The following is a 14,729-nucleotide window of genomic DNA, read 5'->3' on the forward strand; positions in this document are numbered from 1 at the left end:
GAATATTTCAGAGGACTTATCAAACCAAAAACTTGGCCTCTGATTTCAATTTCACATCAAGGGACACTACTAGACCTCATCTGCTACTGTCTGACCTCAACCTAACTCATTACTCCTCCCTGTTCCCACAGTCTGACCTCAACCTAACTCACGTTACCCCTCCCTGTTCCCACTGTCTGACCTCAACCTAACTCATATTACCTTCCTCCCTGTTCCCACTGTCTGACTCAACCTAACTCATATACCTCCTCCCTGTCCCACGTCTGACCTCAACCTAACTCATATTACACCTCCCTGTTCCCACTGCTGACCTCAACCTAACTCATATTTACCACCTCCCTGTTCCCACAGTCTGACACTTCAACCTAACTCATATTACTCCTCCCTGTTCCCACAGTCTGACCTCAACCTAACTCATATTACCTCCTCCCTGTTCCCACTGTCTGACCTCAACCTATACATCTTACCTTCTCTCTGTTCCCACAGTCTGACCTCAACCTAACTCATATTACCTCCTCCCTGTTCCCACTGTCTGACCTCAACCTAACTCATATTACCTCCTCCCTGTTCCCACTGTCTGACCTCAACCTAACTCATATTACTGAAGCCCAACACCTCGCCCACACCAAGTTCTGGCACCACTTCCTGACGGGCCGCCCCCAGGTGGTGAAGGTAGGAAACATCACCTCCACTCTGCTTATCCTCATCCTGATCCTCACATCACTGACAAACTGAAATGGACCACTAACACAGCCAGTGTGGTGAAGAAGGCGCAACAGAGCCTCTTCAACCTTAGGAGGCTGAAGAAATTTGGCTTGTCACCTAAAACCCTCACAAACTTTTACAGGTGCACAATTGAAATCTTCCTGTCGGGCTATATCACCACCTGGTACGGCAACTGCACCGCCTGCAACCGCAAGGCGCTCCAGAGGGTGGGGCGGACTGCCCAACGCATTACCGGGGGCAAACTACCCGCCCTCCAGGACACCTACAACACCCGATGTCACAGGCAGGCCAGAAAGATTATTAGGTAGAGTTTTGTTTCTGCCGCCAGAGCTATTTAAAACAAAAAGTTTGTTTTGTTTCTGCCGCCAGAGCTATTTAAAATATGCTGTCTCCTCTAAGAAGGCGAGGTCAGTACAGGTGCATCAGTCTCAGTCAGTCTCTCTCTCTAGAAAAACAGCTTCTATCTCAAGGCCATCAGACTGTTAAACAGCCATCACTAGCACATTAGAGGCTGATGCCTACAGGCATAGACTAGAAATCACTGGCCACTTTAAGGAATGGAACACTAGTCACTTTAATAATGTTTACATATCTTGCATTACTCATCTCATATGTATTTACTGTATTCTATACGATTCTACGATATCTTAGTCACTTTAATAATGTTTACATATCTGGCATTACTCATCTCATATGTATATACTGTATTCCATACTAGTCTACGGTATCCTAGTCCGTTCCGCTCTGATATCGCTCGTCCATATGTATATAGTCTTAATTCATTCCTACTTAGATTTGTGTGTATTGGGTATATGTTGTGTAATTTGTTAGATATTACTTGTTAGATGTTACTGCACTGTCAGAGCTAGAAGCACAAGCATTTCGCTACACCCGCAATAACATCTGCTAATCACGTGCATGTGACAAATGAAATTTGATTTGATTTGACATCACCCCCGTCCTCCATGAACTCCCCTGTCTCCCAACGCATTGATTACAAGATCCTCCTTCTGCCCTATCAAAGCCGTTCACCACCTTGCCCCCCCCCCCCCCTTACATCTCAGAAACTTCTTCTTACCTATCAACCCACACCCTCACTCCGTGCCACCACGTATCCCCAGGTCCAAATAAATCGAATTGTATTTGTCACATGCACCGAATACAACATGTGTAGACCTTTCAGTGAAATGCTTACTTACAAGCCTTTAACCAACAATGCAGTTTTAGAAAAAATAAGTGTTAAGTAAAAAATTGATAATAAAAAATAAAGTAACAAAATATTCATGATAAGTAGTAAAATAACAATAGCGAGAACTATATACAGGGGGTACCGGTACAGAGTCATGTGCGGGTGTACTGGTACGTCGAGGTAATTGAGGTAATATGTACATGTAGTAGAGTTATTAAAGTGACTATGCATAGATAATAGCAGCAGCGTAAAAGAGGGGGGGGGGGGGGGGCAATGCAGATAGTCTGGGTAGCCATTTGATTAGCTGTTCAGGAGTCTTATGGCTTGGGGGTAGAAGCTGTTACGCCTTTTGGACCTAGACATGGCGCTCCGGTACCGCTTTCTGTGCTTTAGCAGAGAACAATCTATGACTGGGGCGGCTGGAATCTTTGACCATTTTTAGGGCCTTTCTCTGACGCCGCTGGTATAGAGGTCCTGAATGGCAGGAAACTTTGGCCCAGTGATGTACTAGGCCGTACCACATACCCTCTGTAGTGCCTTGTGGTCGGAGGCCGAGCTGTTGCCATATCAGGCAGTGATGCAACCAGTCAGGATGCTCTCGATGGTGCAGTCGTATATAACTTTTGAGGGATCTTGAGCCCATGCCAAATCTTTTCAGTCCTCCTGAGGGGGAATAGGCTTTTGTTGTGTCCTCTTCACAACTGTCTTGGTGTGTTTGGACCATGATAGTTTGTTAGTTTCACAGAATAGAGAATAGATCAAGGAATAGATCATGAGGAAGGAAAATTATGTGGATTGTTAAAGCAACATCTCAAGACATCAGTCAGGAAGTTAAAGCTTGGTGGCAAATGGGTCTTCCAAATGGACAATGACCCCAAGCATACTCCAAAGTTGTGGCAAATGGCTTCAAGACAAACAAAGTCAAGGTATTGGAGTGGCCATCACAAAGCCTATAGAAAATGTTGGGCAGAACTTAAAAAGCATGTGTATGCAAGGAGGCCTACAAACCTGACTCAGTTACACCAGCTCTGTCAGGAGAAATGGGACAAAATTCCCCATTTTTTGTGGAAGCTTGTGGCAGGCTACCTGAAAGGTTTGACCCAAGTTAATGAATTTAAAGGCAATGCTAACAAATACTATTGAGTGTATGTAAACTTCTGACCTTCTGGGAATGTGATGAAAGAAATAAAAGCTGAAAAAATCATTCTCTCTACATATATTCTGACATTTCACATTCTTAAATAAAGTGGTGATCCTAACTGACTAAGACAGGGAATTTTTACTAGGATTAAATGTCAGGAATTGTGAAAAACTGTTTTAAATGTATTTGGCTAAGGTGTATGTAAACTTCTGACTTTAACTGTAAGTACATTTACATTTAAGTCATGACGCTACGCTCTATCCAGAGCGACTACTATGGAGATGTCATCATTTCATCCTGGTCCCCCCGTGGGGAATGAAACCCACGCGCGTTGCAAGCGCCATGCTCTACCAACTGAGCCACACCGGACCAAGTATCATGTTATATTATAACTGTCGTTGAAAAGAGCTGCTATACAAGTCCATGTACTTTATGATTATATTATCCGATTCTGTCTGTCCTGCCGTGGTTCCAGAGTGCAGATAAACCATTAGAAAGCTTATACAGCTTACTGAGGCAATCAGCAAGCTTTCAGCGGCTGAGGTGAACAGGTTCCATTATATGTATTTGTCTCCCTGAAACTCAAATAACCCATAATGCACTTTTACTTCTCATACAAAGCCTCTACTCCTCGACAGACATAATCCCACATCGACCCCTAAATCCTAACCATACCACACTGACCGGATCATAGAGTAATCAATTTGACTGTGTGTGTGTGTGTGCTCACGCATGTGTGTCCGTGCAGTGTGTGAGTGGGTGTGTGTACCGTTGTTGTTCTGTGTGCTGCCCAGCACAGAGCAGGGATGCGCGGCAGCGAGGATGAACCCAGATGAGAACGTTGATGATCTTCGCTTTCACGGGAGTTCTAAAGTCCAGAGCCTTGACCGGTGACAACCACAGCTACATATCGAATCCACTGACATCATGGTCAGAGTGAAGATACTGGTGAACATGTTGTAGTAATCATACCGATGAACACCTTACACACCACCTGGAGGAGAGGATCCTTATTTTCATAAGAAATGTGCTTAATGCCATTTCAAATCAGCTCACCGACAGGACAAGACAGATTAGGTCATCTACCACACATTATGCTGTTGAGGAACAGTAATCTTCCACCTCTCCGAGGAGCAAGTATGTCAGTACTCTGGAAGGGTTAGGGGTTAGGGGTTAGGGTTACCTCTCGGAGGGCCAGGAGTTGAGCAGGTAGTCAGTACTCTGGAAGGGTTAGGGTTAGGGGTTAGTGGTTACCTCTCCGAAGGGCCAGGAGTTGAGCAGGTACGATCAGTACTCTGGAAGGTTGAGTGGGGATGTGGGCTCAGTTAGGGTTACCTCTCCGGAGGGCCAGGAGTTGAGCAGGTAGTCAGTACTCTGGAAGGGTTAGGGGTTAGGGGTTAGGGGTTAGGGGTTAGGGGTTAGGGTTACCTCTCCGAAGGGCCAGGAGTTGATCAGGTAGTCAGTACTCTGGAAAGGCATTGTGGTGGTCACAAGGGCGTCGCCTACAGCCAGATTAAAGATGTAGATGTTGGTGGCCGTATTCATCTTAGTGTACCTGGTCAGACAGATATAACAGGACTTTATTAGTGGTATACCTGGTCAGACAGAGATAATAGGACTTTATTAGTGGTATACCTGGTCAGACAGAGATAATATGACTGTGTTAGTGGTATACCTGGTCAGCAAGAGATAATATTACTTTATTAGTGGTAACGTAAACTCGTACATCGCCTTGGTCCGTACAATTGCCCTTATTTTAGCGCTGCAAAAACGTAACAAAAACGTAACACTTCCAGATCAACTGTAATGTCAATACCATTGTAAAGTACAATTTCTCCCCTTTCCAACAGAATCGATTACATGACCTAAACGCTGCCCGTTTCTGCATAATTCAAGCAGGCAATGAGCCCCGTCGGGTCTTTTTAAAAATGGCGGGTGGTGAAGCGAAACTAATGCGTGATAGTGAGAAGGACAGATGTCGTGTGGGAAAATTGCTTTTTTTCACTCGATCTGTCCAACTTATCACCTTATCGCCTCTAAAATGTAAATAAAACACTATAAAGAGTTTATATAATGTGTCATTATATACATATTTGAAGGTTTGTGTCGAATTTGAATCGGGTTTTTAAAGCGGTGCTAAAGTGATCTTAGAAATAAACAGCGGCTTTGAGAATGATGATCGCATGCAATGATGACGTAATAAATGACTAGGTATCCCCCCCTTACCCCCGTCACTGTCCATTTCTTGTTTTTAAAGGATGAGAGAAGTGCTACACCTGGTGGAGAGAGATTGTAAGACAGAAATAGTTGCTTTATGCGTGCTGTACGTTACGACATGACACGCCACAATGTAACGGAGGGTCCGTTTTTTCAACTTTTCTCCAATACTATAGAGCCATTACCATGTCGATCAACGCTTGAATAGAAACGTAGTTCACACCCCAGATTTTGAAGTCAACACAGTCGCTACAGTCCCATTAGTTTTCTTTGTAGCCTCGTTTGAATGTTGCAGTTGCGCACATTTGTACGGAATGGGGTGAGTTTACGTTATACCTGGTCAGACAGAGATAATAGGACTTTATTAGTGGTATACCGGGTCAGACAGATATAGTGGACTTTATTGGTGGTATACCTGGTCAGACAGAGATAATAGGACTTTATTAGTGGTATACCTGACCAGACAGATATACTAGGATTGTATTAGTGGTATACCTGGTCCAGACAGAGATAATTAGGACTTTATTAGTGGTATACCTGGTCAGACAGATATAATAGGACTGTAATAGTGGGCATTCAACCTGCAGGGGTCTGCGAAAATTTGAATAAAATAAAAAAGTGGAAAAAATATTTGTGTTTTTTAGGAATATCGCTAGCAACAACAGAACACATTAATTACATACCTACAGAAAAGAGGAGAATATCTTATTTCTAATGATTTCAAATGCACATTATTTCTCAACTTCTAATTTTGAGCAAATTACACTAATTGGAGCTCATTATACTCACTGGAGTGTCTGACATAGGCTTTAAAAAAGCATCTGCTAATAGGCGACCAGCCTCACTCACTGGAGAGAACTTCTTGGCCTTCCTATGACACCGGGCTGCTGTAGATGTCCTGGAGGGCAGGTAGTGTACCGCTGGTGATGCGTTGGGCAGACCGCACTAACCTCTGGCGTGCCTTGCGGTTGCGGACGGTGCAGTTGGCGTACCAGGTGGTGATACAGCCCGACAGGATGCTCTCAATCGTGCATCTGTAAAAGTTTGTGAGGGTCTTATGAGTCAAGCCAAATTTCTTCAGCCTCCTGAGGTTAAAGAGGTTGCACCTTCTTCACCACATTATCTGTGTGGCTGGACCATTTCAGATTGTCAGTGATGTGTATGGAGGAACTTTAAGCTTTTCACATTCTCCACAGCGGTCCCGTCGATGTGGATGGGGTTGTACTCCCTCTGTCTCCTGAAGTCCATAATCAGCTCCTTCATTTTGTTGATGTTGAGGGAGAGATTATTTTCCTGGCACCAGTCCGACAGGGCCCTCACCACCTCTCTGTAGTCTGGCTCATCGTTGTTGGTAATCAGGCCATTGTTGTGTCATCTGCAAACTGGATGATTGAGTTGTAGACATGCGTAGCAATGCAGTCATGGTGAACAGGGAGTAGAGAAGGGGGTTGAGTATGTACCCTTGTGGGGGGAGCGTAGTGGAGGTGTTGTTGCCTACCTTTACCACCTGGGGACGGCCTATCAACAAGTCCAGGACCCAGTTGCACAGGTTGGGGTTCAGACCCAGTGCCCCAAGCTTAATGATGAGTTTGGAGGGTACTATGGTGTTGACTGCTGAGCTGTAGTCAATGAACAGCATTCTGACATAGGTATTCCTCTTGTCCAGATGGGATAGGGCAGTGTGCAGTCCGATGGTGATTGTGTCATCCTTAGATCTATTGAGGTATGCAAATTGCAGTAGGTCTAGGGTGTCGGGTAGTGTTGAGGTGACATGATCATTGACTAGTCTCACAAAGCACTTCATGATGACAGAAGTGAGTGCTACTGGGCGATAGTCATTTAGTTCAGTTACCTTCACTTTCCTGGGTACAGGAACAATGGTTGACTCTTGAAGCATGAGGGACAATAGACTGGGATATAGAGAGATTGAATATGTTGTAAACACTCCAGCCAGCTGGTCTGCCATGCTCCAAGGACGTGGCTAGGGATGCCGTCTGGGATGCCGTCTGGGCCGGCAGCCTTGCCAGGGATAACATGTTAAATGCTTTCTCACGTCGGCCACGGAGAACGAGAGCCCACAGTCCTTGGGAGCAGCAGTGGCTTGCGTTGTGTCACTGTGTTTCCCGGGCCGGGAGCAAGACATCTGTGTCTGCGATGTGGCTGGTTTCCCTTTATAATTTGTCATTCTCTGGAGTACCTGCCACATACGTTTCGTGTCTGAGCCATTGAATTGCAACTCCACTTCGTCTCTGTACTGACATTTTGCTTGTTTGATTGCCTTATGGAGGGCATAACTACACTGTTTTGCACGAATGCTGCCATCTATCCACAGTTTTTGGTTTTGTAGGCTTTAATAGTCACAGTGGCAACAACATCCCCTGTACACTGATGAACTCAGTCACCGTGTCAGTGTCAACTTAAATGTTATTCTCAGAGGCTACCCGGAGCATATTCCAGTCCGCGTGTGTTATGCTGGTGAATGAGGACCCAAAAGCGACGTAATAGTAACAGAGTCTTTATTCCAGTATTAAACAAATAATGATTCTCCTGGATATTATCAATGGTAAATCCAAAACAGGAAACTGAAATCCTCTCGTCAATAGAGAGGAACGACTGGAGACGCGACCACAGACTGCAGGTCGCTTCAGGAAGGCACTGGCCGTAGCTGTCATAGACACCTGCTCACACGCAGCATCTGAAGAAGGCAAAGAACACGACAGGGCGGAACAAGGACACAGGAACAGCAAACATCAAACAAGAATCCGACAAGGACAGAAGCGGAAAACAGAGGGAGAAATAGGGACTCTAATCAGAGGGCAAAATAGGGGACAGGTGTGAAAGAGTAAATGAGGTCGTTAGGAGAATGAGAAACAGCTGGGAGCAGGAACGGAACGATAGAGAGAGAGAGCGGAGAGGGAGAGAGGGAGGAGGAGAGAGAGAGAGAGAAGAGGGAAAGAACCTAATAAGACCAGCAAGAGGAAGCACAGGGACAAGACATGATCAAGACAAAACATGACAGTACCCCCCACTCACCGAGCGCCTCCTGGCGCACTCGAGGAGGAACCCTGGCGGCAACGAAGGAAATCATCAATCAACGAACGGTCCAGCACGTCCGAGATGGAACCCAACTCCTCTCCTCAGGACCGTAACCCTCCCAATCCACTAAGTACTGGTGACCACGTCCCGAGAACGCATGTCCATGATCTTCCGTACCTTGTAAATAGAGCGCCCTCGACAAGGACGGGGGGGGGGAGGGAAGACGAACGGGGCGCGAAGAAAAGGCTTGACACAAGAGACATGGAAGACAGGGTGGACGCGATGAAGATGTTGCGGAAGAAGCAGTCGCACAGCGACAGGATTGACGACCTGAGAGACACGGAACGGACCAATGAACCGCGGAGTCAACTTGCGAGAAGCTGTCGTAAGGGGAAGGTTACGAGTGGAAAGCCACACTCTCTGACCGCGACAATACCTAGGACTCTTAATCCTACGTTTATTGGCGGCTCTCACAGTCTGCGCCCTGTAACGGCAAAGTGCAGACCTGACCTCCTCCAGGTGCGCTCACAACGTTGGACAAAAGCCTGAGCGGAGAAACGCTGGACTCGGCGAGCTGGGACGAGAACAGAGGAGGCTGGTACCCAAGACTACTCTGAAACGGAGATAGACCGGTAGCAGACGAAGGAAGCGAGTTGTGAGCGTACTCAGCCCAGGGGAGCTGTTCTGCCCAAGACGCAGGGTTTCGAAACGAAAGGCTGCGTAATATGCGACCAATCGACTGATTGGCCCTTTCTGCTTGACCGTTAGACTGGGGATGAAACCCGAAGAGAGACTGACGGAAGCACCAATCAAACGACAGAACTCCCTCCAAAACTGTGACGTAAATTGCGGACCTCTGTCTGAAACGGCGTCTAACGGGAGGCCATGAATTCTGAACACATTCTCAATGATGATTTGTGCCGTCTCCTTAGCGGAAGGAAGCTTAGCGGGGAATGAAATGTGCCGCCTTAGAGAACCTATCGATAACCGTAAGAATCACAGTCTTCCCCGCAGACGAGAGCAGACCGGTAATAAAGTCTAAGGCGATGTGAGACCATGGTCGAGAAGGAATGGGAAGCGGTCTGAGACGACCGGCAGGAGGAGAGTTACCTGACTTAGTCTGCGCGCAGTCCGAACAAGCAGCCACGAAACGACGCGTGTCCCGCTCCTGAGTAGGCCACCAAAAACGCTGGCGAATAGAAGCAAGCGTACCCCGAACGCCGGGGTGGCCAGCTAACTTGCAGAGTGAGCCCACTGAAGAACAGCCAGACGAGTAGAGACAGGAACGAACAGAAGGTTACTAGGACAAGCGCGCGGCGACGCAGTGTGAGTGAGTGCTTGCTTTACCTGTCTCTCAATCCCCAGACAGTCAACCCGACAACACGCCCTTCAGGGAGAATCCCCTCGGGTCGGTAGAAGCCACAGAAGAACTAAAGAGACGGGATAAGGCATCAGGCTTGGTGTTCTTATTTCCCGGGCATAGGAAATCACGAACTCGAAACGAGCGAAAAACAACGCCCAACGAGCTTGACGTGCATTAAGTCGTTTGGCAGAACGGATGTACTCAAGGTTCTTATGGTCAGTCCAAACGACAAAAGGGACGGTCGCCCCCTCCAACCACTGTCGCCATTCGCCTATGGCTAAGCGGATGGCGAGCAGTTCGCGGTTACCCACATCATAGTTGCGCTCCGATGGCGACAGGCGATGAGAAAAGTAAGCGCAAGGATGGACCTTATCGTCAGAGTGGAAGCGCTGAGACAGAATGGCTCCCACGCCCACCTCTGAAGCGTCAACCTCGACAATGAATTGTTTAGTGACGTCAGGAGTAACAAGGATAGGGGCGGATGTAAAACGCTTCTTGAGGAGATCAAAAGCTCCCTGGGCGAACCGGACCACTTAAAGCAAGTCTTGACAGAAGTCAGAGCTGTGAGAGGGGCAGCCACTTGACCGAAATTACGAATGAAACGCCGATAGAAATTAGCGAAACCGAGAAAGCGCTGCAACTCGACACGTGACTTAGGACGGGCCAATCGCTGACAGCCTGGACCTTAGCGGGATCCATCTGAATGCCTTCAGCGGAAATAACAGAACCGAGAAATGTGACAGAGGAGACATGAAAGGCGCACTTCTCAGCCTTCACGTAGAGACAATTCTCTAAAAGGCGCTGGAGTACACGTCGAACGTGCTGAACATGAATCTCGAGTGACGGTGAAAAAATCAGGATATCGTCAAGGTAAACGAAAAAAAAATGTTCAGCATGTCTCTCAGTACACATTAACTAATGCCTGAAAGACAGCTGGAGCATTAGCGAACCGAACGGCAGAACCCGGTATTCAAAATGCCTAACGGAGTGTTAAACGCCGTTTTCCACTCGTCCCCCTCTCTGATGCGTACGAGATGGTAAGCGTTACGAAGGTCCAACTTAGTAAAGCACCTGGCTCCCTGCAAAATCTCGAAGGCTGACACATAAGGGAAGCGGATAACGATTCTTAACCGTTATGTCATTCAGCCCTCGATAATCCACGCAGGCGCGAGAGTACCGTCCTTCTTCTTAACAAAGAAAAATCCCGCTCCGGCGGGAGAGGAAGAAGGCACCACGGTACCGGCGTCAGAGGAAACAGACAGATAATCCTCGAGAGCCTTACGTTCGGGAGCCGACAGAGAGTATAGTCTACCCGAGGGGGAGTGGTCCCCGGAAGGAGATCAATACAACAATCATACGACCGGTGAGGAGGAAGGGGAGCTGGCTCTGGACCGACTGAAGACCGTGCGCAGATGATGATATTCCTTCCGGCACTCCTGTCAAATACCAGGTCCTCCTGAGTAGAGGGACAGAAGACACAGGAGGATAGCAGACATTAAACACTTCACATGACAAGAAACGTTCCAGGATAGGATAGAATTACTAGACCAATAATAGAAGGATTATGACATACTAGCCAGGATGACCAAAACAACAGTGTAAAAGTGAACAGAAAATCAAAAAGGAAATGGTCTCACTGTGGTTACCAGATACTGTGAGGGTTAAAGTAGTGTCTCACATCTGATACTGGGGAGAAGACTACCATCTAAGGCGAACATGGCGTGGCTTCCCTAACTGTCTGAGAGGAATGTCATGTTTCCGAGCCCATGCTTCGTCCATAAAACAACCCTCAGCCCCAGAGTCTATCAAGGGACTGCAGGAAGCAGCCGAACCGGTCCAGCGTAGATGGACCGACAAGTAGTACAGGATCTTGATGGAGAACCTGAGTAGTACGCTCACCAGTAGCCCTCCGCTTACTGATGAGCTCTGCTTTTACTGGACATGACATGACAAAATGTCCAGCAGAACCGCAATAGAGGCAAAGGCGGTTGGTGATTCTCCGTTCCCTCTCCTTAGTCGAGATGCGAATACCTCCCAGCTGCATGGGCTCAGTCTCTGAGCCGGTGGGAGGAGATGGTTGAGATGCGGAGAGGGGAACACCGTTAACGCGGCTCTCCTCCACGAGCTCGGTGACGAAGATCTACCCGTCGTTCTATGCGGATGGCGAGTGCAAATCAAAGAGTCCACGCTGGAAGGAACCTCCCAGGAAGAATCTCATCCTTAACCTCAGCGTGGAGTCCCTCCAGAAAACGAGCGAGCAACGCCGGCTCGTTCCAGTCACTGGATGCAGCAAGAGTGCGAAACTCTATAGAGTAATCCGTTATGGATCGATCACCTTGACATAGGGAAGCCAGGGCCCTGGAAGCCTCCTTCCCAAAAACTGAACGATCAAAAACCCGTATCATCTCCTCTTTAAAGTTCTGATAATCGTTAGAACACTCAGCCCTTGCCTCCCAGATAGCTGTGCCCCACTCCCGAGCCCGACCAGTAAGGAGTGATATGACGTAAGCGATCCGAGCTCTCTCACTAGAGTACGTGTTGGGCTGGAGAGAGAACACAATATCACACTGGGTGAGAAAAAGAGCGACACTCAGTGGCTGCCCAGAGTAACATGGTGGTTATTAACCCTAGGTTCCGGAGACTCGGAAGACCAGGAAGTAGCTGGTGGCACGAGACGAAGAACTCTGAAAACTGTCCAGAGAGATCGAGACCTGAGCGGCCAGGGTCTCAACGGCATGACGAGCAGCAAACAATTCCTGCTCGTGTCTGCCGAGCATTGCTCCCTGGAACTCGACGGCAGTGTTGAGAGAATCCATAGTCGCTGGGTCCATCTTGGTCGGATTCTTCTGTTATGCTGGTGAATGAGACCCAAAAGCGCACGTAATAGTAACAGAGTCTTTATTCCAGTATTAAACAAAAAATGATTCTCCTGGATATTATCAATGGTAATCCAAAACAGGAAACTGAAATCCTCTCGTCAATAGAGAGGAACGACTGGAGACGCGACCACAGACTGCAGGTCGCTTCAGGAAGGCACTGGCCGTAGCTGTCATAGACACCTGCTCACACGCAGCATCTGAAGAAGGCAAAGAACACGACAGGGCGAACAAGACACAGGAACAGCAAACATCAAACAAGAATCCGACAAGGACAGAAGCGGAACAGAGGGAGAAATAGGGACTCTAATCAGAGGGCAAATAGGGACAGGTGTAAAGAGTAAATGAGGTCTTAGGAAATGAGAAACAGCTGGGAGCAGGAAACGAACGATAGAGAGAGTAGAGCGGGAGAGGGAGAGAGGGAGAGAGAGAGAGAGAGAGAAAGAGGGAAAGAACCTAATAAGACCAGCAGAGGGAAGCACAGGACAAGACATATCAAAGACAAAACATGACAGCGTATCAAACACAATCTTGAAGCATGGATTCCGATTGGTCAGACCAACATGGAACAGTCCTTACCACGGGTACTTCCTGTTTGAGTTTCTGCCTATAGGAAGGGAGGAGCAGGATGGAGGCGTAATCTGATTCACCTGAATGGAGGGTGGAGGAGGGCCTTGTAGCCGTCCCAGAAGGGAGAGTAACAATGGTTGAGAGTTTTTGAAGTGAGAGTGGTACAGGRGATGTGTTGATAAAACTTCTAAAGCATTTTCCTCCGATTTTCTTTGTTAAAATCCCCCAGCTACAATAAAATGCGGCCCCGGGATATGTGGTTTCCAATTGGCTTGAGGGGGAATATACAGGGCTGTGACGATGACAGAAGATAATTCTCTCGGGAGGTAATGCGTCCCGCATTTGATTTTGAGGTATTCTAGGTGTTCCTGTGCATTATCGCAATCACACCATGGAGTAGTTTATCATGAAACATACACCTCTGCCTTTCTTATTCCCGGAGAGTTCTTTATTCCTGTCTGCGAGATGTACTAAGAACCCAGCTGTCTGTATGGACGGGGACAGTATAACAGAGTATGTTACAGTCCCTGATGTCTCTCTGTAATCCTCAATCTGAGCTCATCTACGTTATTGTCCAGGGACTGAACATTAGCGAGTAATATACTCGGATGCGGTGGSTGGTATGCACGCCTCCTCAGTCAGACTAAGAGTCTATTCCAAATACCTCTTTTCCGCCAAAGGCGTCTTGGAGCGGGCTCRGGGATAAGTGGAATTGCCTTTAGGGGTACGAACAAAGGGTCCAATTCAAGTTGTATTTCTGGTCGGAATGCTGGTGAGTTACCGCCGCTCTAATATCCAGACGTTATTTCCAGCTGTATGTAATAATGCAAAGGAAATTCTGAGCTATAAGGTGAGAAAAAACAAAAACCTAAATACTGCAAAGTTGCTTAGGAGCCATGAATAYGGCGGCAATCTCTATCGATGCCATCTTGAACCTTTGTTTAACCAGCTAAACAGCTTATATTAGCAAAAATGTGTTTGAAGTTAACTTTTTAGATAATAGGCTATGTTGTGACGCAATACCRCAGTGTTTCACCCAAAAGGATCAGAGTTTTTCCTTTCCATATACAGGAGCCAGCACCCGTGCCTCACTGGGCTGTTGACTCTGGTGAACCTGCTTGGGGCCAAAGCCAGGGCACTGGTACTTTTCAGCTTAGATTTACATAACAACGGCTAACTGTGCACTTCACACTGACACCTTCTCACAAAGCAACTGTTCTGATGATGCAGAGGTTGTTGATTCTGCTCAGGTCTGACAGTCCTCATCTGTCAGCCATGATTCCGCATTCACCAGTCCTCCTTGTCAGCCCTGATTCTGCTCTTTACCAGTCCTCCGTGTCAGCCCTGATTCTGCTCTTTACCAGTCCTCCGTGTCAGCCCTGATTCTGTTCTTCACCAGTCATCTGTCAGCCTGATTCTGCTCTTTACAAGTCCTCCGTGTCAGCCCTGATTCTGCTCTTTCAGTCCTCTGTGTCAGCCCTGATTCTGTTCTTCACCAGTCCTCTGTCAGCCCTGATTCTGCTCTTACCAGTCCTCTGTGTCAGCCCTGATTCTGTTCTTCACCAGTCGTCTGTCAGCCTTGATTCTCCTCTTTCACCAGTCCTCCTTGTC

At 47.4% G+C, this 14,729-nt stretch overlaps 1 pseudogene; it reads right to left on the reverse strand.

Annotated features, from left to right (window-relative positions):
* LOC112072329 (delta-type opioid receptor-like) overlaps positions 1 to 14,729 on the reverse strand; it is a 24,106-nt pseudogene that overhangs the window by 2,841 nt on the left and 6,536 nt on the right.

Source organism: Salvelinus sp. IW2-2015, unplaced genomic scaffold (assembly GCF_002910315.2).
Source record: "Salvelinus sp. IW2-2015 unplaced genomic scaffold, ASM291031v2 Un_scaffold1891, whole genome shotgun sequence".
Taxonomy (NCBI): domain Eukaryota; kingdom Metazoa; phylum Chordata; class Actinopteri; order Salmoniformes; family Salmonidae; genus Salvelinus; species Salvelinus sp. IW2-2015.